Source organism: Malaclemys terrapin, chromosome 18 (assembly GCF_027887155.1).
Source record: "Malaclemys terrapin pileata isolate rMalTer1 chromosome 18, rMalTer1.hap1, whole genome shotgun sequence".
Classification (NCBI taxonomy): domain Eukaryota; kingdom Metazoa; phylum Chordata; order Testudines; family Emydidae; genus Malaclemys; species Malaclemys terrapin.
In genome coordinates, this window is record NC_071522.1 from 16,390,702 (window position 1) to 16,413,537 (window position 22,836).

At 46.5% G+C, this 22,836-nt stretch overlaps 1 protein-coding gene across 4 annotated transcripts in view; it reads right to left on the minus strand.

Annotated features, from left to right (window-relative positions):
* Positions 1–22,836, minus strand: part of GTF2IRD1 (GTF2I repeat domain containing 1) — a 169,867-nt gene that overhangs the window by 140,310 nt on the left and 6,721 nt on the right. For 2 of the 4 annotated variants that reach the window (XM_054008429.1, XM_054008425.1), the window contains exon 2: positions 1,216–1,311. The exons of the other annotated variants lie outside the window; for them this stretch is intronic. The gene's annotated coding sequence lies outside the window, so the exon portion shown is untranslated. The remainder of the gene's footprint in view (positions 1–1,215; positions 1,312–22,836) is intronic. 4 annotated transcript variants of the gene reach the window in all.

The window sequence follows — 22,836 nt, forward strand, 5'->3', positions numbered from 1 at the left end:
AATTTCCTTCACCGGTGAATACAAATACGTACATCTTCCCTTTGGGGGAAAAAACCCAAACAAATCACTGATTCCATTCCCCAGCCCTTCATTCCTCTTCTCTGCTATGCATGCACCTCTAATTCCATGTACTGAGCACCCCGGTACAACTGTCCCTCCTTTCAAAAAAATCAAGACTGCTTCAAAAGCAAAGACTGAAGCGGGGGGGCCTTCCCTCCCAACCAGCCCCTACCTGCATCATATCTCTAGTTTTGTCAGGACAGAGTTTAGTTTAAAAGACTTAAAACTTTACATTTGCAAAGAAAAAAAAAAAAAAAAAAGATGTAATTTGCTTGTATGTTACTGGAGAAGTGTCAGGGGACTGGAGAGGCCCTGAAAACAATTCTCAACTGTATACAGAAAAGTAATACAGACCCTCTCTCTCTGCACCCCTTTCCCAGGCCCTGCTCCGTCCATTCATACAACTGGCACAAGTCCCTTTTTCTCTGCAGCTGTTGCCCCCTGAGCATCCTTCCTGCATTCTTCCGTCTCATCATCTCTCTTTCTTTTCCATGCTGATATTCCTCTCAATGCAGTTCTCAGCCACTGCACTGCATTGGGTGTGATGTAGGACAGTATTCTTTAAGTATTTCTCTCTTCACCTAGTCTTATTTAATTCTTTAAGGCTCGATCCTGCAATCTTTATTCAGGCAAAGTCAACATGGATAGCAGAATCGGGTCCCAAATTAAGGCCAGACTTTTTACCCCCTAATTCTCATTGGTCGTGGGCCATACTGAAATCAATAGGAAAATAGGGTACAAGTATGGGTGGTACAGTCTGGTCCTTAGATAATTATATCCACTCAGCTAGGGCTGCCAACAATTCCCTATTACAAGGGCTGTCCATTATTTAAATAGAAAAGGGACTGTCCCGTACTTCATCTCTGTACAACAAGATCAAGAGTTGCTGAGTGATGCAAAAAGTAGCAAGAAATATCACAGCAAATGTAGGTGAGTACTACTTAATAAATAATAATACTGGGAGGTGGGATAGGATAGGGGTGCTAAAAAAAAAGAGTCCCTTATTTTTGAAATACAATGTTGGCAACACTGCACTCATTACCGTGATGCATTTCCATCTAGTCAGCCCTCTTAGGGATTTTTCTGAATAGCACCATTAGTGTCGCAGCGTAGGCCCCAGTTCAGGAGAGCATCCCTACTCAGGACAGCACTTACCGCAAACTCTTAAGGGCAGGGATAATCTTTTTGGTCTGTTTGTACAGCACCTAGCATAATACGGTCCTGGTCCATGACAGGAGTTCCTGGGCACTACTGCAATATAAATAAATAAATAAATAAATAAATAAATAAAATCATCAAGTGCTTTCCAGGTAAATTAGAGCTGCATAACGAGGTCTCTAAACAAAAAGAAACCATGACTTAATGTTTTTACTATGGTTTAATCATCTCTCTAACATTTGTCTGGTCTCAGCACAGTAGATGTGTGATTCTGGGACATCACTATGTTATAAGTACTATTCATTGAACTGAACCGTGACTGTTTCGAGCCCACATGAAGTCCTCTACCCAAAGATTTCTAAAGCAATTAAACAAAGCCGAACAGCTCCGTGACTCCCACGCATGGCCACCAGCATAATCATAATGCAAAGGACACATTTAAAAGCAATATGCTTGGCTAGGGCTACGCCCCAGACGCAGACAATAAAGGTCTACAACAACTCGCCCCAAAGCCAAGCCGAGCACCCTAGAACCAGGAGAGGAGGAAGAGCTCAAGTTTCCATGCAGTCCACTGGGGATCTTGGTACAGGTTCAGTCTTGCAAGGCGCTGAGCACTCCAATCCAACAGCGCTCTCAAGCATATGCTTAGCTCGGAGCATGTGTGATGGGGTTTACAGACCCCACACTGAGGTACAAGGAGTGGTGGAACACTGTTGGGCCAGGAAGGCCCTACCTCCCTCAGCAGCTGCCGGGATGCTCCCTGTGGAGGACCTGTTTAGAAGAGAGCTCTGGCAGTCTGGCAGAGGATGCATGGTGTTCAAGCAGACAGACAGACTGCAGCCGCCAAGGTAGAAACACTGCACAGGCGAAATACAGGGAATGCGAGTAAGACTCGACTGGGATCCCTTGATTAAGGAGAGGGCAACTGGACTGAGCATGAGCTAGGAAGTGTTCTCTCCCTTCCCCCCCCCCCCCCCCCCAGTAGCTGGGGCCATGCCCCAAAGGCAAGGCAGGAAGCACCCCAGGGGAGGCGGACCTGGAGAAGCAGCCAAAAGGGACTGAGCCACGCCTTGTCTCTCCACCAGGTCCTGCCCAGGGCCCCAGGGGAGAGAGGGAGGACCTGGGTCCTGCTATCCTTCCCTCTTCCCCCTTGCTGCCTGAGAGAGCCAAGGGTACTCAGGGCTGAGGGATGGGTGCTGGAACGCACGGTGGTTTGGCTGCCAGGCCCCCAGACTGCCCAAAAGCGCCACCTCAAGGCTTGGAGAGACTGTTTGGCTGCAGCCTGACCACTAGGCCTGCTGCACTTCAGTGTAAACACTCTGAATATTAGGAGCTGCACCAGTGTCACATTTGCATAAGAAATGCAGCCTGTGTTACTCCCTCTGTAGCTTCTTTTTTCCATCCAATCAATCCATCTAGGTCACTGTTCCAAGATATGGGGGAGTATGTAAATCATGAAACCTAAAACCAGAGCAGTTCAAGAAGCAAATAACTGATTAGGTTTTGTTTTGGGAGCAAAACGTTACTTGAAAACTATATAATGGACTGATACAAACACGCCCTAATCTTGGCCAAAAAACTAAACCGCTTCAAATTCTCAATGATATGCATATCTTATCGAGTCTGATTTGCATATTGTATAAATATTTATTTGCTTTTAATCCTGCAAAGCAAACCTGCCTTGTGGCACATTTCTTTTTAGGCAGCAACTGCACAGTTTTAATCGGGCGTTTTAGACTCTGAGAAAGTGAAAACAGAAATGACATCTCACACTCAGTGCCTCCTTAAGGGGGAAGGGTGAGATCAGATCAATTGCAGACTAGTACCCACTACTGTATATTAAACAGCGCATGCTGAAAATAGGGATGCAGCATGGTCTAGTGGACAGGGCACTGAACTGGGAGGCAGGAGTCCTAGGCTCTGTTTCTGGCTCTGTCACTGTCCTGCTGGGTGACCTTGGGCACATCACTTTGCCTCTGTGTCTTTGTTTCTCCTCCCACTGTTTGTGTGTCACATGGTTAGACTGCAAGATCTTCAGGGCAGGGATTGTCTCTTACTGTGTGTGTGTGCACGCACGCGCGCGCACATGCTTAACACATGGGGCCTCGAACAGTTACCATAATATAAATGGCTCTCCCCATGTTGAATAACCAGGCATGAAGAACTACAAGTAACTTAATTTCTTGGTAAATGCAAAATAGAAAGAACAGAGTAATGATCCAACTCCTTATCAGTTATTCCGTGCCTACATCTCCCAGGGATGCTAGAGAAATGAGACTGCTGCTAACCTGAGAAGATTACAGTAGGTCACCATCTCAAAGAAACAGACTGCGATTAAAGAGAAGCAGTGTGGCTGAGTGGACAGAGCACTGGACTGGAACTCAGGAGACCTGCGTTCTGTTCCCAGCTCTGTTGCTGGACTGGTAGGTGACCTCGGGTAAGGCACTTTTCCTCTCTATGCCTGTTTCCCCATCCTAAAATGGGGATAATGATTCTAACCTCCTTTGTGAAGTGCTTTGAGATCTAGTGCTGAAAAGTATTAGACAGGGTATTTTACACATATGTGCTTGCCATGTTGAACAAAAGAAACTGACATTTCCTCATCTACTAAGAGATGTAAATAATAGAGTATTCAATGACGGATCATAATTCTAGTAAAATTAAAATTACTAGCAACACAGCTTGGTTAACTATTCAGATTTGGACCCTCCATTCACTGTATTGTCACACTACCAGGACTCTTGTTTTCACTGTTTTACTTTGTTATTTCCAAAAAGCGAAAAAAGAAAATGAAATGGGCATCTTAGATCAGCAGGTAAACTTTCAATCGGAGGTCTCCCCACCCTATTTGGTACAGATACACTGAATGAGCAAAATTACCTCTCAGATGCAAACCAGAGTACTTGGATCTCTAACTACCTGAGCCGTACCTGCAATTCGCTTGTGAATGCAGATGGAAAAAGGCAAGTGCAAACATTACCGACACATATGGCACGGCCAAGGGAGGCAGTCCTTTCAAACATTTGGCCTTATTATTTTTGTACCCATAAGCAGAATAGAATAGAAAAGAAAAAGAAAGCCGGACTGTTTTTTCCATTTACTGTCCCCCATCCCTGTAAACCAGGAGTATGTCCATTTTACTTCCTTTTTAACACAATGGCACAAAACCAATATTGGGGTAGAATGCAACCGCTGAGCACATAGCGCCTTTCAACCCACAGACTCCCAGTGCACCAAAGACTGGTGTTTGCTCAACTGCTGAGATTAAGAGCAGACATTCAAGTGTTTGTGGTCGCTGCTGAGATCCCACTGTTTGCAACGGACCTGTCTCATTGTTTGTTTTGCCTTCAGTGCCTCACTAGAGGAGCAGAGTTCAGGTGGACTGGAGGCCTGCACGGTGCATTTCCATTTGGGTTTCTTCTTGCGTTAGTCTTAATTCTGAATTTGCTGGACGTCTACAGCTTGTTTGTGCAGAACTACCTCATTCTTGTCAGCAGAAGCAGCAGGGTTTAAAAAAAAACAAAAAACCAAACCTCAAGACAGTGAACATTTGACATAAATGACAGACTTGTACATGACATTTTTGATCAAGCTTAGGCTGAGTTTTGCCAAAGGTAACAATAAAGGCAAATCACTGAACGATTGGATACTAAATTTGTACTGTGTGTGCATGTACACACACATGCTGCATTGACCGGCAGCATTGTCTGACAGGGCACTGGAGTGGGACTCCAGAGACCTGGGTTTTATTCCTGGCTCTGCCACCGACCTGCTGGGTGATCCCAGCCAACTCACTTCACCTCCCAGTGCCTCTGTTTCCCCGTTCGCGGTCTCCTCTATTTAGATTGTAAGCTCTTTGACACTTTTATTATGCATCTGTGCAGCACCTAGCACAACGGGGGTCTAGTCTCAGTAAGTCCCTCTGTATACGGAGAGGGATTTTTGTAATACAAATAGTCCCAGAGAAAACAAGGCTCTGGCCATTCACGAGCAGCCCTGTGGGAAAGTTCTACAGAATCTTAGAGAGATGAAACCGGTAGCTTTCTAGAGAAATTTGGATATGGCTCCATATAAATTATTCCAAAAACCTACAGAATTTATAGACAATAAAGAGATTCTTTCCATAGGGTTTAAGATCCCTAATAGAATTCTAGAGCATGGCTGTAACTCTGTTAAATCTGCAGGATAGTACAAAGCTCTATAGTCAGGTTATCACTTTCTATCACCTTCTACAGGACCTATAAGGGCACAAACATTTGGGCCTTTATGTTGTGGCAATGAAAATGTCGTTAGGCACTCAGCCGCTGTGTGAGGAGCATGGAATTAGACAGATTAGGTTAGATTCAATGAGCTGAAGGAAAAGACCTTGCCCGAAGGCTCGAAAACAATGAGGAGAACCTGGAAAATATCACCAGAGAAGGCATTCCTGAACCAAGAACGTCCTCTACCACCGGTCTGATCAGATTTGAACCTTGGGCAAGAATCACAGCTGCCGTGGAGGGGAGAACAGTGATACTGTGGCAGGTTATATCTTTCGCTGAGGGCTCACCTAAACTAGAACTGAAGGTGTCTCCAATCCATTTCTAGAGGGAATCCAGTCCAAAGGGGACAACCTAAATGTAAATGTGTCTGCCTCTATCTATGTAAAACTGAACACTCGAGTCTTGATCATCCGAACATCAGAAGCACCTTAATTACCCCTTGCTTCCGACAGATGGATGGAAAGTGACATTTGCCTGTATCCCTTCCTATTCCGCTGTGATCAAAGCATTCAAATCTGGATCTATGTAGCCTAAGATTGTGAATTAATTTCTTAATCAGCTCCCCCTAAATGGGTTGCAAGCAATTAGGTAATCTGAGCGAGTCACCCATCAGCGACATTGCCAATCTGCTTTCAAACCCAAGATACTGCAGCGGGAGCCTCAGGGAGTCATTCCAAAGGAAGCTAGAGAGCTCTTTGCTAAGCTCTTCACACAGAACACAGAGCCTCAAAGTGGGTAAACACAAAGCTACTTTATAATGTAAAAGTAAATATTTAAAGAGTCATTTATTTCATCTACTCAGCTGCAACACCTTGTCCGCTTTAGAAACCTCGGGAGCAGGCGAGGCAACCGACTAGCTGTCCTGCTATTATCGGTCTTCGGTGAAAACCCACATGGGGCTTGCATTCATGCATCATCGCTCCGTTGTTTGCATCTCTGGCATTCGTTAAACAACCTGACCTGGTCCATCAATGGCTATTAGCCAGGATGATGTCCCCAGCGTCTGTTTGCCAGAAGCTGGGAATGGGTGACAGCGGATGATGGCTCACTAGATCGTTACCTGTTCCGTTAATTTCCTCTGAAGCACCAGACATTGGCCATTGTCAAAAGACAGGATCCTGGGCTAGATGGACCTTTGGTCTAACTCAGTATGGCTGTTCTTATGTAAAACAACCTGACCTTGGAAAGATGGAGATGGGGAGATGAGAGAGCAGCCCAAAACCCAAATTACAACCAAAGCACCTTTAAACAAGTAGCCTAGCCCATGTAGATGTGAGCTCAGTATCTTTCAGGCCAGTGCTTCGTTGGACGGGTCCCTGCCCTGGGAAGGATCAGACCAAGGCTCTCCCAAGTGGCAGAGGACAGGAATCCAAGCAGAGATCTGGAATTGAATTGAGTCCAAAATACAGTGGTTAGGACTTATTACTAAAAATATATTCTCACAGATATGAGAGCAGGACCCTGCTAATTACTAATGCAACAGGTGCTCTAGGGACTGATGGGATAGATGCACAAGATCCCCCTGCCAGCGAAGGATTGTTCCCTGCAGCCCAATTTTAAATGACCCAAGTGACAGGGCCTCCATCACTTTTCTTGGAGGACCACTGCAATCCAAAAGAGGTCATTGTGAGTAGTTCTTCCCTGATATTCAGGTTAAGTTTTCCTTGGTTTAATGTCATTCTGTTATATTCCCCCTATCTCTCTCAGGGGGTGGGGGAGGAGAGATAGAGATCTCCATGGTCCTATTTTTTCTGCTCTTACAAAATGAGTTTTGGCTTCCCCTTCCCTCCGCAGCAGAGACGACAGGACATTATTGCACATCGCAAGTCTCAACACCTAAACACAAGCTGCCCCAGTGACCAGTCCTCCTCCATTCTCTCTGCCCCCCCCACAAGCATCAGTTGCTGACAACACCATAGTAAGAATTAAGCACATGTAGGGCCTGATTTTCAAGCCATCTCAGCTCCCATTTAGGTACCAAAGTAAGTGGCAGTGTTTTCAAAACAAAGCCACTGCTCACCAAATTGGGTGACCAGCTCTTCTGAACATCCGGCCATAGGAGTCACAATGGGAGCTGCTGCTGCGCATTTTGGAAAAAGTTTAGCCACCATTATGGGCGCTGAGCCTTGGAATATCTCACCCTGAGCTTTTTGTACATCTGGCTCCAAGTACTAACTCTCAAAGTTAACCAAAGAACTAAGCCACGGTTCCAGACAGCACCACACACAGGCCAGCGACACTCAGCTCATACAGACGCACCCATTAAAGTCTAGTCCTCCCCATTCCCTTTTCAAACACACGCAAGAGAGCGAGGGCAACACGTTCAAGCGAGACAGAAAAATCAATACCCAGAGTGAATGTTCTGGCCTTAAATGCTTTTTGGAACATCGCTAGCTAAGAGCGGGTTAGTGGAGGGGGGGGGGGGGGCGGAAAAACACTCCCACAACACACAGCAGTTTAAGAACTGCATTTGCTGTTAGGCTTTTCAGAGATATAGCTACAAATTTACAGCCTAGGAACAGGGAGGGGACTTCAGACACTCTGCACATTTGTCATTCAAAGTCTCCCAACGTCTTGCCATTCCCTTCTGAATGAGATACAGTCATTACTGATTAGCTACAGGGGAAGCAGGGAGCCAGGCAAGCATGTTCTTTGTTTCCGCTCATGCTCACTTCTGTGTTCATGAACCAGACCCCCCACCACCACCACACACACCCCACTCCTCCCAGCAGCAAGATTTTCAGGAGGGGAGCTTCCCACCCCCTTTCCACACCCAACCCCTGCTCTCTGGGCCCGCCATCCGGTAGATATTTTCTTTCCTGTTCCTCTAATCTCCCCTGCCCCCCGCTGCGTCTTTTCACGTCCTTAAACGACTCCCTCCAATTGCTGATGGACACTCGCACGGCTGCTCGAATAACTGGCTACACGAGTGCAGTGTTTCCTGCCTAGCAAAATAACCGGGCTTTGCTCCACGGTGGGGCTGCAAATACAGAACTGCAGCAGGGCAAACCAGTGAAAGCACTTTCCCCGATGGCAAAGGAAAAGGGATGGAATTTAAAAAAAAAAAAAAAAAAAAAAAAAAAAGGAGGATGGCTTGAGCCATTATGGCCAGAATTGTGAAAAAAGGCTACAAATGGGGCTGGGTCAGTGGTTCTTAGGGTGACCAGAGAGTAAGTGTGAAAAATCGGGATGGGGGGTGGGGGGAAGGGGTAATAGGAGCCTATATAAGAAAAAGACCCAAAAATCGGGACTGTCCCTATAAAATCAGAACATCTGGTCACCCTAGTGGTTCTTAACCTACAGTAACTTCTCGCTTAACGCTGTAGTTATGTTCCTGAAAAATGCGACTTGAAGCGAAACAATGTTAAGCGAATCCAATTTCCCCATAAGAACTAATGTAAATGGGGGTGGGGGAGTTAGGGTTAGGTTCCAGGGAAATTTTTTTCGCCAGACAAAAAAGACAGGATATACAGTATACACCATTGTGGGATGCATATGCAACTCTCTCGGTTACATTACCTGCATGGCCCTGTGGAGGTCACGTGGGCCACAGCGCTATGCTGATGGGGCCGTGGGTTGAGAACCACGGGGTTAGATTTTCAAAAGAGCTCCCAGTGCTGAACGTACAAAACGCTGGCTGCAGAGCTCTTTTGAGAAGATAAGATTGTGTCTACTCTGCACACAAACCATGGGCTCTGACTCAGGTTTGAGCCTCTTCCGTACCGTATGTCCACACGCAAACCTGTCTAAGATCAGCAAGCACTCAAGGCCTGCGTTGTATGACCCTGCTAAGGGGATGGGTCAGAGCTGAAGTCCCACGCTGAACAGGGTGCAAGCCCTGTCATTCTGCAATGTGGATGCAGGTCAAGCTGCAGACCCAAGTCAGAAGGTCTGCCTGGTGGAGCATGGACGCAGGATGCAATGTGGACACTCAAGCACAGAGCCTACAAGCGTGGGTCCGGCCGTGTAGACATACTCTGAGTGCCCAGAGGGAGCTGCTGGAGGGTGGGTGCTTTGGAAAACCCGACACTTATGTCTAAATGGGAGCCGAGTCCCAGATCCTCAAAGGGACGTAGGCTCCTAACTCCCATTGGATTTCAGTGGCAGTTAGGAACCTAAATACCTTTGAAGATCTGGGTTCAAGTTCTTTGGAAAAACTGGCCTGCCATCGCATCAAAACAATGACCAACCAAAGGAGCTAAGATCATCAGGTTATTTATTTTCTATTTATTTACTGAGATTTAAAATAGATGCCTAGCCAAGGTTCTAGGTGCCCTAACACATCACTGATGAATGTTGCTGGGATTTTATTGCTTTGAGTACAAATACACTCCTCTCCTCCCCTTCATTGTTACGGGATGCGTATCCTCAGCGCTCGCCAAAAATCCTATCAAACAAGGTCTTCTGCAGTGTGCCCGGAAGGTCACCAAACTCAGGCAAAAATAAATAAATAAAAATCATAAAATCAACTGGTAACAAAATATTGACTAGTCGTAACAACAACGATCTTGGCGGGGGTGGGGGGGGAAAACCACTAGGAAACAAAAAATAAAAACATCTTAATGGCACTGAGATAATGAAGCATCCCCATCTGCTTTCAAAGAGCCCTTGAGGACCAGGTATTTGTACACTCCAAAGCATGGAGTAGAGGAGATCTCCAGTCTAGTTGGCAGCTAAGGCAGAATAAATTTTTGTACCGCTGCAATGGCAGCGAAGGCTGCTTTTATCGTGAAGTGCCTTGCGCGTGTATCCATTGATACCTCTATATTTAGGCAGGTGTAATTCCCACAGAGATAAAGACCTTGTTTTTCAAACAAGCAGCAGCATCACACATACGTTACAATAGCAAACATCAGAAAACAAAGACATTTTCGAGAGAGTGCTTAATCCTTGGGGTAGCTGCCTGGTAAATCAGAACCTCAAGGACGGCACTGACTGTGAGGAGGCTGACAGCAGAGAACACAGAAAGGAAGCAGGCAGTTTGCCTATGACCAAGGAATGCTCTTCAATCTCCCCCCTCTTGCACACAATCCTAGGGTTGGAAAAATATTGCTGGGGTAGCCACAACATGCATTTGAGTCTGAGCCATTTCCCCGGGCCCCTCACTGTGCCTTTCGATGGCAGAGCCAGGGAATTCCCATTTCCTGAACAGACTCATACATGGTGCCTGATCTTTCTACCCCTGCGCTGCCTCTTGCTTTCCTCCCTCTTCGTTTCCAGCACAGGAGGAGAGGGCTAAGGGGTGGGAACCCCAACTCAAAGTCTAGCCAACGCATGGGGTGACGTGGTCATCCCTCAGAGCTGGACTTCAGCTCCGTCTGGGGTCTGCAAAAGGCGCAGCAGCAGGGTCAACCAAATACAATTCCCGTCTGCTTAACTGGGCCCAAGCCCAACCTATAATAGGAGACAGCACCAGAGCAGCCCACTCTCCCTTTAGTGCAGGGCTTCACACGATCTCTCACAGCGTGGAAACACGAGCTCCCGGACAGATTGTCTGCTGGACAACCCAGCTCCCATCCGGGCTTGTGCAAACCACTTCCCCTCCCCTTTAGTGAGTTTGCACTAAGCGTACGACATCCTCGTTGCACCAACAACCCTGTTGCACCAACAGCCATTGGTTCCGTGAGGCACAAGTGCCATGCGCAAAGTGCTGCATGTCGTTTCAGCTGCTTTTAATGTGACTGTGCAGCAGGGAGCAAGGAGGAGCCAGCACCACGTGGCCAGCCATTTCTCCATGGGCAGCGTGTAAGTACTCTACCGACCACAGAGCGTGAGAAGCACTGCTTGGTCCAGATTCACTTCCTCTTACCTCATCGGAGCAGCGTATGCAGACAGTCTCTGAGCGCTGCTCACTATGGATATGCCTACAGAGCGATCACAGGCTGGGATTGTGGCTAGTGGAGACGGACCCAAGCTAGCTTTAATCCAGCTGGCTTGGGTACTGGAATAGTGAAGCCAGAGAATCATGGGTTTCAGCGTGGGCTGGATAATTACCCTGGGTAATTACTTGGGCGAGTAGCTCGCACTGCCGCAGGTGCCCTGCTGCTCTACCCAAGGCAGGAAGATTCAAGCTAGCTCAGTATGTCTACACAAGCTGCAGGTAAAAAAACTCCACATGGCAGCAAGTCTCGTAACCTGGGCCTACAGACTTGAGCACTTAGCGCTTGGGCTATGGTGCTAAACATAGCAGTATGGACGTCCCTGCTGAGGCTCTGAAACCCAGTGATGGGGGTGGGTCTCGGAGCCCAAGCGGGAATGTCTACACGGACAGTTTTAGCACCGAAGCACGAGCCTGCATCTGTGGACCTGGTCTCAGAGACTCACGGCCAGCCGCAGGGTTGGGTTTTTTTGTGCAGTTTAGCTGTACCCTACGAGCCAAGGGACTGGTTTGTTACAACAGCCTGGCCAGCAGATGCAGCATTACCAACCACAAGCGTTCGAAATTCAGTTTGGAGTCACGTCTCCAGAAGTTAGGAGAGGGCTTAAAAATCCTGAGATTTTACAAAAACAAACAATAAATTTTGGATTTTTGTTATTTGTTTTTTATAGGGGGTACCGAGCCTTTAGGGAGCACTCACATCATGCTATCAAGCTTTTCTCTGCAACCACAAAACTAGAAAACTTAATAAAACAAAAGCAAGCAGAGATTGTCACGTATTCACAGGACTCCTGAAGCTAGGGCTTGACGAGAAACTTCCAAGTACCGTGACAAACTCACGAGGGCCTGGCAACATGGAGATGGTTGCTAGAAAGTGCGAAGAGACCCCTGGTGTAGACGCAGCCTACTCTGTCAGTGTGGGAACATCCTCTCCCTGAACGACATTAGCTACGTCAATGGAAGCCCTCTTCCATCTATACTGGGGTTCTGTCGGCATAGTGTGACAGGCAGGGGTGTGTTTTTTTCACACCCCTGACATGAGTAGCTATGTCGACGTAACTTCTCTGTGCTTCAGGCTCAGTCTGCACTGAGAGGTGAAATGGCTTACCCAAGGTCACCCAGCAAACCAGTAGCAGAACCCAGGTCTCCTGAGTCAGTCCTCTATCCACTAGGCCACACTGCCTCCTAAAAGCCCACAGCCACACTCCAGAGCAGAGCTTCAAGGTGTGGCCGGGTGAGTGAATCCACTAACTCTTCCTCTCTGTGGAGGAGGGCTGTGCCACAAGTGGAGTCAAAGGCCATGGAGTACCCAGGAGGAAAGATGCCTGCCTGCCTCTTCCCCCCAACCCCCAATCTTGTAGCACCAATGCACTGAGCCCACATGCTCAGATTCAGTGCAGGAGATAGGATTTACCTTATCTATGAAAGCACAGTAGGTTAATGAGTCATGCTTTTCAAAACACCTCCGCCCCCAGGGTGTTATTTATTCCCTTAATGCGTGTGGCCATTTTAAACTGGCAGTGTATTTTTTGGTATTCAATATTATTGTGCAGGGACCAAGTCAGGTGTTATTTGTACAGGGCTTATCTAACAGGCTAGGCCAGCCCCCAGCTCAGAGGAACATTGCCCAGCCCCACTCCAGTGATCTCAGATAGGGAGGCCTGCAGAGCCAGCCGCTGCACTAAGCAAACAGCAGCTTTGGTTGCTGCAGCACAGTGACCTGCGGGCAGGAGTTTTTTTAGCAATCCAGGCCCTAGATCAGTGGATTTGAGCATCCTTGAGCTATTCCAGGTTACGCCCAGTGTTTTCTACAGCCGGTCTGTGCACCGACCCAAAAACCAGAGCTGGAAAAGGCCTAGTTCATCTTCAAATTGATCCCCACGCTGCCAGGGAAAAGCCGTTCCCTGCAACGCATGTTCGGATGCATTTTCTCCTCCCATGTCGAGACCAGAAGGAAGTTCTCCCAACTGCCAGCAACGTTGTGCAACAGAAGGGGGTGAAGAGAATGCTGCTCACAGTTGTGTTTTCCCATCCTGCCTTTCCACTGAGAAGCTGCGGCACCCGAGAAGCATGTTCCTTCTGCAAATATAATCAGGGGTGGGGGGGGGGGGAACAATATCAACATCAGATTCTGCAGAGCTAATTTTCAGGGGTGCTGAGTGCTTGTCAATACCACTGACAGCTGCTGGAGCCTGGGTTCTCTGCACTTCTGACAATCACGCGCCCAGGTCAAAAGACAGGCGCAAGAGAATCGCCTCCAACCTGGGCACTTCCCTATGGAATTGCAAGGCCCAGTCCTGTGAGGTGCTGCTGACCCCCGTCCATTTCAGTGAGACGCTCAGCCGTCTTCGTGAGGCGCTCAGCTTCTTCTAGGATTGGGCTCGTTATTAACGAGAAGCCATCCAGCACTGTGCCAATTTACCCATTGGAGATTGGCAGGTCGCCGGGCCGGCTGTGTGCCTAGGACGCGGGCGGGGAACTAAACTAAACCAGTTCAAGCTTCTTTCAAGACTGTCATTTCACACTCATGTTTCTGTGCGAGCTGAGTCGACTTTTTTAAATAAATACAACCTGACACTAATTCTAATGGTTTTAATAAATGTTTAATGTCTTGTTAAAGGTCGCCCGCCTACTGTTCTCACTGCAGATTTGTATTAATAGCACATGGGCCACTTGGTTTTAACTGTGTTGTTTCATCAGGATTTCAAATGTTTGGCAGACACTTCTCCCAAGTGATGTATTTAAAGAAGAAACACACAATGCACTACATAATAAACTGTCAAGGAGAACAATGGCAAACAGCCAGTTAGCGCAACGGCAGGGGAAACATACAGATTAACATGGACACAAAGAAAAAAGATGGACTATTTGGTGCATGCATTAGAGAGTTAATAAGCCCATACAGATTCTTACTAAAAAAACAGCAATAAATCCAAACAAATCCTGCTTTTAGCATCACAGTTTACACAGTGGTTTTAACACTGCCGTAGCAAGTGCCTACCAATTCCTGTAACCAGTTTGTTTTATATAAAGGCTAAAACCGGATAGTAATAATAAAATATACATCAGAACAAAACACCCCCTTCAGGGAGGCTGGATGTTGGACGTAATTTCATCCAGGGTTTTTTTTAGGTGTTCATCCCCAGAAACTCAAGGTGAAATTACAGCTTGTGATACCCCTGAAGGGTGCAGAGTAATTTATTTTCAGCAAGCCTCCTCTGATGAAGCTAATCGGTAACCTTGTCAATGTGTGCACTCAGGGCACCGATACAGTCGCACCCCCGATCTGCATTGTGCGGGATGCAAAGCCCAGGCCCCAATAAGGATGTTTATTTAAAGGCCCAATGCCAGAAGGCTCCTTAAAGTTCCTACCATATTTTACAAACTGAAAGGCCATTTTTCACACAGGCTTCTAACAGGGCCCTTTCAGCGGATACAGCATCTGCCTCAGGCAGCGTAGGGAAGCAGAGCTCCTGATTTTTCCCAGACTGGCTCCCCTCCTGTCTTTCCTTCCATGCTCATCACCCGATGTAATTATCTGGAAGAGGGATGGATTCCTTCAGAACCACTCCCATATGCTGGGATGCTGCTGGTCCTGCAGGCAGTCCCTTGTCCTCTTGCTCAGAGTGGCTCCCATTTTCAGTACACCATGCAAGGGCACCAGAAAGGGCCCAATCGGGGGGGAGACGATCATCTCCAAACCTAAGGCAGGATTTGAAGAGAAGGGCTGACAAAGCAGAGTTTGAAATCAGCCCTGCCCTGCTTTACTAGAAACGTTGATTGCTAGAAACTGAAATCCACACATCTGACAGCCCTCTGGGGTGAGGGCTGCCAGGTAAAGATGGGGGAAGGAGAAGTGACCACTGTGTCCAATTTTGGTAACCGCTGTATAAAAAGGATGCAGAGAAACTGGAAAGGATCCAGAGGCGTGTGACAAAGATGATCAACGGGATGGAATGCACGTCATGTGAGCAGAGGCTGAAGGAACTGGGTATGTTTAGTTTGGAAAAGAGGAGATTAAGGGGCGGGAATACGATAGCAGTCTTCAAATACTTGAAAGGCTGCCATAAGAGGGAGAAAAATTGTCCTGTCCACCGTGGTGAGAGACAACAAGAGGCAATGGGTTCGAACTACAGCCTAGCGGTTTTAGATTAAATCTTAGGGAAAACTTCTTAACTGTAAGAACAGCAAGACAATGGAACAAACTGCCTGGGGAAGTCCTGGAAGCTCCTTCACTGGACACTGCTGGATAGCCATCTGTCTGGGACGGTTAACGTTTAGACACAACACACTCTGCATCTTGGCAGGGGGGTTAGACCAGATGACCCTTAGGGTCCCTTCCAACCCTATCATTCTGTGAGCCTCTCCCGCCTACACCATCCACCCCGTCTTAGAAGAATTTACCAAATGGGTGCAACCCAGCTCATTCCATAGATTACAATGCAAGTTGATTCAGGCCCTACGTGAGTACCGGTTTACAAATGGTTAATGTTACATTATAGCACATACAGGAACAAACCCAAAATAGTAGGAAAGGGAGTATGGACTTATGGTTAGAGCTGAGTCAGCCTCTCTGGATTCTACTCCAGGCTCTGCCACCGACTCACTCTGACTTTTGACAAGTCACTTGGGGCCGGATTTGTAGAGGAACTGAGCACCGTTGACTTCTATTGGAGCTACAGCTGCTCAGAGGTTCTGACAAATCCTCTGTGCCTCAGTTTCCCCTTCTATATAATGAGGATAATGCCACTTCTCTGCAGCACGGGAGCTTGTAAGGCTTCATTCATTAATGCACAAAAGGATCTTGGAGACCCTTGGCTCTCAGTATTGTAAGAGTGCACCCTGTGCTACTGGATTTTGTGTACAGAACAGTATATGTCAACTGGTCATCAATGAGCGCCTCTTCCACACACCCCAGGCCACAGCTGCATTGTGATTTCTTCTTGTACCAATCTGCCAGACATGTCCATAAATAAGTAAAGCAGTGGATTTATCTATCTCACAAAACGAATGAGGTGTAGCTCTCCCCTGCATCTGCTCTCCAGTGATCACCAGGACCTAGGCCTGCTCCACACTAGAAAATTAGGTCAGTTTAACATTTGTCAGGGGTGTGAAAAATCCTCCAACCCCTCCCCTTCCCCCCCACCCTCCGGGTGATGTAGTTAAACCGACCTAATTCCCCCATGTAGACAGTGTCAAGTCGACAGAGCTCCTGCCTCTCAGGGAGGTGGATTACCTACAACAGTGACAAGAGAATACCTCCCCATCGGGTCTACACAAAAGCGCTACAGCTGTGCTTCTGTAGCATTTTAAGTGTAGACAAGCCCTTAATTGGTAGCTAAGGTAAAGGAATAAACTTGCAGGTCTGCCTATTGTCAACACCAGCAGGTGGTAGAGTAGTTGTGAAGGGGGTAACTGGGTGGGGTTTAATGGCCTGTGATAGGCAGAAGGCCAGACTAGATGAACTGCAGGTCCCTTCTGACCTGAAATTCTATGACAACACACAGTACAGTAGCATTCCTGACAGGTTTCAGAGTGGTGGCCGTGTTAGTCTGTATCAGCAAAAAGAATGTGGCACCTTAGAGACTAATACATTTATTTGGGCATAAGCTTTCGTGGGCTAAAACCCGCTTCATCGGATGCATGCAGTGGAAAATACAGTAGGAAGATATAGATACACACAGAGAACTTGAAAAAATTAATTCATTGATTAGTCTCATTAGAGCTGGTATGGCAACACCCATTTTTTCATGTTCTTTGTGTATCTATATCTTCCTACTGTGTTTTCCACTGCATGCATCCGATGAAGCGGGTTTTAGCCCACGAAAGCTTATGCCCAAATAAATGTATTAGTCTCTAAGGTGCCACCAGTAGCATTCCTGTCACTCTTTGTGTTCTCACCGATGGCCACAGGAAAAAGGCCAGTTCTACCCCAGCACATGTGATCAAACAGGTATCCTGGATAGCCAGCTGGGTGCGCCCAAGTCCATGGGCCTGGGTTCTTTTCTTACAGAATTTGTACGCTGATTTCACTCCACTGACCTCCAGGGAGTCAGGCTCAGCGTACACCAGTAAAAGCAAGATCAGGCACCGTGTCTCCAGACCACCCCCGTGAGTCTGGTTACTTTTCATTACCATAAACAAAGCAGTTATTGAGAAATGGCACAGCCTAGCCAATCACCATCACTCAGTGCACTGATTGTATTAACTCTGCGTTCAGGAGCGCTTTAACAGAGGGTATATTATAGTGTCATTATTTATAATTTACCTCGCAAGTATCCCACTATGAGACAGTACTCCAAAGACAGTAGCCACTTCCTGTGCTTCAACAATCCAGTAGTCAAAAATCAAATGAGATGCAGCAGGAGAGGGATGATTTTAAGTTATACCTGGATAGATCACGTTAACGCAGCTAATTTCTTTTACACTTTAAAAATCATGTGAATTATATACATCCCTGAAAGTCTACATACATCCTCATTCACCGCTAAGCCCTAAAACACAGAAGGCTGCAAGTCAGCTAACATAGTTATGAGCATGGTATGGATACATAAGAGTTTCTCAATTACAGTGGCCAGGGCCTTAGTGTAGGTGCATTTATACCTAAAAGCTTGGAGGCAGGGACTGTCTTTTTGTTCTGTGCTTGTATTCCTGATTCATGACTGGGGATCCCAGGAAGAGCTGCAACGTGTGTAATTTCCTCACCCTTAAAAGGCCACGTTACACTGCCGGATCAACATGAAGGGACTTTATACTGTACATTTAGTGCAAATGGGAATCAGGCCATTAGAAATTAGATGGGGAAACGTTATCTTTTATTGTCTACACTCACTGCCATCCCTGAAACCGCCCCCACCCTGCCCAGTTATTTACCACAGAATATTATAACCACCTCGCAAAATTCTGTCCACCCGCTCGCCCAGGGTAAGTCATTTTCTTTGACAAGTATGTAAACTATTACTTATTCCATCATAGCAGTAGGGCGGCCGGTCGATTCTGTGCCTGGAGAATCCTGCATTAAAAATGGTACTAGGTTGCCCTGTTATTCAAGTAACACCCCTGGTGGGAATTGTGCAAAGCTCCTGCCCCCAAGGGCTTACAAGATACATGTCAACCTTGCAAAGACTTGTGCACATGCTTAACTTCAAACTCACAAGTAGTCCCACAGGCTTCAGTGGGACTATGCACACACTTAAAGGTAAGTATGTGTGTAAATTTTTTTGCAGGACTAGTATGTAACTTACTCTCCTCTGTGTCTGTTTCTTCTCCCAATCTTTCTCTCTCGACTATATAGATGGTAAGCTTTTTAGGGCAAGGACTGTCTCTTACTATCTGTATGTAAAGCCCCTAGCACAACGAGGCCCAGATCTCAGTTGGGTTCTCTGGCTGTTCCTGTAATACAAATAATAATTAAGTAATAGATGCCATTTACCCAGGTCAAGTTAGAACTTGGTTTGGCCACCACCAAATTGAAACTGTGCTTAAGTTGTTAAATTCCACTATAAGACCTGCGTATTAATAGCAACACACACTATTTAATATGCATTTCTTCCCACCGCCATGCAATTTCCAGATGGTATTTATGATGCAAGACCTCAGCACAGAAGCTAAATTTAGGGCCTGATCCAAAACCTATTAAAGTGAACTGGAGGTTTTCCATGGACTCCAGGAGTCATTGTATTAGGGTCTTTAAAAGGCAGGGAGAGGGAACAGAGAAGACCTAAAGTTGTGAACCAGTGAATGGGAATCAATGCTCCTAAATGCAGCCATCAATGCTGTGTGTCATGGGCTCTCAAGACTTTAGAAGTCTCTGGCTGCAGGGACCTTACATATCCTGAAATTTGTACGGGACTTTAATATCTGTCTGGGCATGATTTCAACATCCAAGGCTACAATTAATTAGAAAAGTTCAGAAACAGACTTCAAAGAGAAACAGCAGAACTAAAATTCATTTGCAAATTTAACACCATTAATCTGGGCTTGAATAGGGACTGGTTGGCTCATTACAGAAGCAGCTTTTCCTCTCCTAGAATTGACACCTCCTCATCCATTATTGGGAGTGGACTACATCCACCCTGATTGAATTGGCCCTGTCAACACTGGTTCTCCACGTGCGAAGTAACTCCCTGCTCTCCATGTGTCAGTATATAATGCCTGCATCTGTAACTTTCACACTATGCATCTGAAGAAGTGAGGTTTTTACCCACGAAAGCTTATGCCCAAATAAATCTGTTAGTCTTTAAGGTGCCACCTTGTTGTTGTTTTAATTAATTAGACTCCTTGTTGTTTTAATTAATTAGAAACAAAACCTCATTTTCATCTTTCATCTGTGCATAACTTTGCACCAATATGCAAACCCAGCCATGATCAGCACTCCCTTGACTGCCCTAAAACAGCTCACCTTTGGCCCCTCCCATAAATCAGCTTCCCACACAGCGAACAGTGCAGAGCCTTTCCTGAGTTATGGACTTTAAGCCTTGTCCTCACTGGTGAGCGCCAAAGGGCCACTCCTTAAATGCAACAATGACCAGTTTTGACGCCACAAACAAGTGACTGATTGTTCACTCGTACGGGATCACAATGCGAGTCTTCCACGAAATGGAAGGACTTGGTCACTAAACAGTAAAAACGTGAATGGATTGTGGCAGAGCAAATTCACTGGGTAAGGTCAGAGATACCTATAATTAAAAGAAAGTTTTTCCAAGACACACACACACACACACACACACCCATTTAAACTATTAGGATCATTCAACGGCATATACCAGGGGTGGCCACATGCGGCTCTTTAACTGTAAAGTGCGGCTCACGGAGGCCCCCACGCCTCCCTCCCATTCTCCACCTACCAGACTGGGGCGGGGTGAGCTCAGGACTTCTGCCCCATGGCAGGGTGATGGGGCTAGGAGTTTCTGCCCTGTGGGGAGGGGGCTCTCAGGGCTTCAGCCCTATAGGAGGTGACTGCTGGGGCTCAGGGCTTCAGTAGGAGTGGGGCTGAAGCCCCGAGCCCCAGCAGGTATGCCTGGTTCCTGAACTTCTGAAGATTATCATACGTGACGATTAGTAAGTTTGGCCACCCCGGCATATATACCCAATGCAACCACCACAAAACCAGAAAGTCCCCACCTATCCCTTGTAATCTACAACCACCATGATATTGTCTTCCTCAGATTATCTCACCCACAATACACACACCCTGCCACACTTCCCTTCCTCTCCATGCAAAACATACAACCTTTAACTCTGACTGTGTGGAACAGTTAGAAGTGGATGTTTTAAACAACATGAACCAGTTGTAGGTTGCGGTAGGTGGACAAGTGTGTAGGGCGGTGTAGATTTTTAGAGAACGTGTGTGGGTGTGGTGTCAGAGGATTATTAATAGACGGAATGGTTTGGGTTTGTGTAGGGTTGGTTTTTTTAAGTGGAAATAGTTTGCAATGGAGTTTATCATTTCGGGGCGCCATTCTTGGTCAGAGTTATTTAGAAGATGGAATGAGGAAGTGTGGTGCTGTTTTGTTTTTTCAATAGAGGTTTGCAGTTACAATCAGATCCACTCTGCCCCTTTCTCTGTTGGAGGAAGAATCTTAGAGATAAAGGAAAAAATTCTTCTCGCTTCCCTTTTGTAGGGAGCTGAATAAATAGTCTCCAAAACTCTCTTTTCTGTTTCAAAGATAGAACTCAGCCTCTTTAAAATGAACCCATTTGTTAAAATTAACACAGCTAGTGAGTTCTACTGCTGTAGTATCTAGGAGCCCCAGACCCTGCATTAAGCAGTGTACAGCTACAAAACAGAAAGATGGTACCCACCCAAAAGAAATTATCTTGAAATGTTGAACGTCCCTGCTCCAAAGCATTCGAGTGGGAACATTATTTTCCTAGAAAGACAGGACCATAACAGTCCCATGGCCAATCTAGCCTCTGACAGCAGCTGGTACCAGCTGCTACAGAGAAAGGCACATGGAACACTGTATAATGTAGTTATGGAATAACTTCCCCATAGGAAAAGGGTCTTCCTAACCTTCATCTGCTATAGATTCATTCATGCCCTGAAGAATCAGGGTTGGTAACCCTTCCAAACATTTTGGGGGAAGGGGGGGGGGGGAAAGAGTTTAATCCTTACTAATGTAGCTCTGGCTGTCCTAAACAAGGGCCAGATTTTCAGAAGAGCCCATGCACCCAACCCAGAACTTTTCTTAAAAAAAAACACCACTGGCCTAAATGGGAACGGAGTTCTTTTGCAAATCTGGCCCATGATGCCAATTCCACTGGCCGACCCAGCTGGACAAAGACACAGAGGGTAAGGAGGGGGGAAAATAAAGGGAGGTTGATTTTGTCCTTCATAAACTTCTGTGGTAAAGCGTGAAGAGGTTATTGGGAAGACCAAAGAGAGTGAAAATTGCGAGGGGTCTTCATTAAATATTTATTTTTTAAAAACGACACACCTCACTCAGTCCCGGCCTGGTTTGTATAAGCCTGTGAGTGAAAAGATATTTTCTCCTTATGATGTTGCGGGTCTGGAGAAAATAAAGATAAAGTAGCCTCAGGATTCAAGCGAAGGGCACAGATTACCTTGATGAAGCGAGGGAAAGGATCACTTTACCTTTGTGAATTAGCACAGGCAGGAGAATGGTGCTTAATGCCCTGTGGTCCCCTATTCATCTGGCTGAAAGTTAATTTTCTTTTTCAAATGGGCTCAGTAGGATTTTAGCCCCAAGCAGAGACAAAACAACAGACTATTAGAAAGTTTGATCAGTGGCTGCTTGTCGAAATAACTGTAAATCCCAGTCTGATGCAGCCAGCTTTTGGAAAGGTGTTTCCTGCACTAGTGATATTTTTACTGAAGGGGAAAAAAACCTTTATTGCTGGAGTTTGTAAGATCCCTTGGAAATGACTGCAGCATCTGGATGTCCTCTTCGAAATACGGCTGCAACGACTCTTGCGAGAGAGTGGAGACTTCCTGCCTTAGAACAACCCTGATGTAAAGGCTTTCCAAACCGTAAGCTACACATTTCTCTCTCGGTTTGCGCGTTAGCAAGCTACTTAAGCAAGTGACCCTGCTTCAACCATGTGATGGTCCAACGTCAGTCAACGGGACTATTCGCACAGTCAAAGCTAGCCACATGCCTAAGTATCCCACTGAATGAGAACCACAGTATATAGCTGTAGAGACTTGGACACCAATGAGACTTACCCCAGTTTTGCACGGCCTAACCAGTCACCATGCTGCGAAGTCTTAGGGCTGATGGGATGGACTGGATCCTACTGTAAGACACAGGGAGGAGTAGAAGCAAGGGTCACTTGCTTCTACAAGGCACAGGAGCTGTTCAAACCTCCTCTTCCATCGGCCATCAAAAAAGCTGCGGCCTAATGGATTATTTGTTTCCAGTAGTGCCCACAATGTACTAGGGCACTGCCGGATGATCCAGGGCGACCTGCTTGATTTTCTGAATTACTCCTACCGCCAGATCATCCAAAGAGCTC